A 2,409-nucleotide genomic window follows, 5' to 3' on the forward strand; every position below is an offset into this window, starting at 1 on the left:
AGCGTAGAGTGCAAAGTTGCTAAGTCCCAATTTAAAAATTGTACAGGAGAGGAAAAAACTTCGTATAGCCATTTTCTTCAAGTATTTCGCAAAACTTTGAATACAACATTTTGCCTGTTTAAAGCAAAGCAAAACTCCATACGAATCAGAGGGATTCGATCTTTATTAAAAGATTTCGAACTTTTTTGGCCTTATCGAATTTTCGGAGCTTTTTTCGGACTTAGCTAATTTTTCTTTCATTGAATATAAACGAGAAAACATAAAACAACGACCTTTACCCTTTTCGAAACGATGCAATATTAATTTATCTAGCCTCCTATATCAAAATATGATTTTTCATTAAAAGTGAAGTTAGCAACTTTTCACTCTATGCTAGCGATATATGAGTTTAACAATTAGTTTATCGTACATTTTAAATAGTTTTATTTCATGGTATGTTTAAATGCTTTCAGATATTGAATTTTTACTCATATTCATAAAATTTATTACTCAATTTGGATCCCGGGATAAATCCCGGGATCCCGGGATTACCTAAAAAATATCCCGAAATCCCGGGATCCCAATTTTCCTGATATTTTGGCATCCCTAATATATACATATATATATATATGTATGTATATATTTCATGATCCAATGATCGAACCAGATTAGTAGGGAACCACCCCCGAGACGCTACCTTTCCGATGCAAAAAGAATTATCGAAATCGGTTGACGTGGTCCAATGTTATGCGGTAACATACATATATAGAAAAAGAAATAAAAATAAATAAAATAAAAATAAAATATTCCGACGAACTGATAACATCCTCCTTTTTTGGAAGTCGTTTAAAAACTATAAGAGTGTGCGGAGTGGGGTCTTTACCTTTAGAATCAAAAACCCAGAAGATAATTTAGGTAGGCCTTCTTGAGTAAAGCCATTCAAGGAGGCCTACCCAAGAAGAGCTGTAAAAAGTACTTCCTTGCATGCCTTCTAGAAGGGTTATCCATTTACAATTTACGCGAATGCATAAATTTATATTATTAAACATTAGAAATTAATTTAAACAAATATTTTAAGTTGCAATAGCACATATTTGATATAAACCTTAAGCAAATACTTCAAAGATATATGATTTTTATAAAATAAAGAAGCAACTTTAAAAGAACTCCTCCAAAAGGCCTTCTGAAGTACGTCCTATAAAAGCCCTTCTGGAAGGCCTTCCATAAGTAGCGAAAGAAAAACCCCCAAACCCCCCCTCCCTCCCCCCCTAAACGAAGGAGGATGAACGCCGCTTTATGCCCGCCCCAGTGATGTAACCTTGGGAAAGGATGAGGTAACTAGAATTCCCTTTCTGTGTGGTAAACCTGGGGCTGCTGCCCCAGTGATGTCTATTTTGGTTACTGGGTGTTTTATAAAAATATCTTGTATATAAAAATGTATATACAAATTTATAACAAAAATTTGCAACAAATACCATATTTCCAACCGACATTATTGTTAAATCAGTGCAGATTTAGTAAATTAAATTTTTGTAATAAAGCGTGGACTGTTGTCTACAAGTGTGTGTAAAAGTTTTTTGATTCGATTCACGCGTTTAGGCACGGCAACCCAAAATCTTTGTACAAATTCAAAAAGAGTACCCATTGCACTAACTCTCAGATTTGCTTTTGGTTAGGCGCATTACTTCGTGGTTAAATATTCAAAATTTTCTTAAACAAAAAAACATACTATAACCCCCTTAAAATCTATCCAGGTAGAATATGCGAACAAGCACATTTTATTCGCCCCCACTTTCGACGATACTTGTGTCTGCAACGTTATTGGGGAAAACAATTGAAGTTAATGTACTCCACACCGCCCCGTTCTCGCCAAGATTAGAAAATGTTTTCTAAAAATGCATTTATCTGATAATGCAATACATGCATTCAATTGTGAAGTTTTATATTACACATTTCACAGATATACAAAGCATTTTCATAGTTCTCAACTTTTATAATACTTTACCGAGATTTCACTGCGTGTTAATGGGGCTGAATATATATTTTAATGCAATCACATTAAACCGTTTTCTTATACAACCAACTTTTCTTATTTTACCGACAACGAATTGATAACACGTCCGCGATTGACGCAAATATCTTCCCAGACTTTCATTTCGCACATTGGGTCGATTTTTGTCTTATTTACCGATTTGACATTTGTTTACTGTCATTTTAAGAAATGTTGCCATCTCTAAACAATTGGGGTGTTCACAGTTCGTTCCAAATTGTGTCTCGAAATGGCTTTGTTTCTTCACTTTTCTAGCAGATAATTATCAGGAAGAAGTAGAATGGGAGAATTGAGAGAATTACGCTAACAGATAGCGAAATAAAGAGAAATAGTAAAGAAACGCGGAACTAGCAGAAAGTATCAAATCTCCGAACTAGAAG

General features: G+C 34.3%; 1 protein-coding gene across 2 annotated transcripts in view; it reads right to left on the bottom strand.

The window, feature by feature from the left end:
• LOC108359614 (diphthine--ammonia ligase) overlaps positions 1–2,186 on the bottom strand; it is a 176,657-nt gene extending 174,471 nt beyond the window's left edge. The window contains exon 1 of one of the 2 annotated variants that reach the window (XM_017611541.1): positions 1,985–2,183. The gene's annotated coding sequence lies outside the window, so the exon portion shown is untranslated. Of the gene's footprint in view, positions 1–1,984 lie in introns of both variants that reach the window. The other variant, XM_017611543.1, reaches the window with a different exon arrangement.
• Positions 2,187–2,409: the final 223 nt, after the last annotated feature.

Source organism: Rhagoletis zephyria, unplaced genomic scaffold (genome assembly GCF_001687245.7).
Source record: "Rhagoletis zephyria isolate East Lansing unplaced genomic scaffold, Rhagoletis_zephyria_1.1 Rzeph_scaffold_00421, whole genome shotgun sequence".
Lineage (NCBI taxonomy): Eukaryota > Metazoa > Arthropoda > Insecta > Diptera > Tephritidae > Rhagoletis > Rhagoletis zephyria.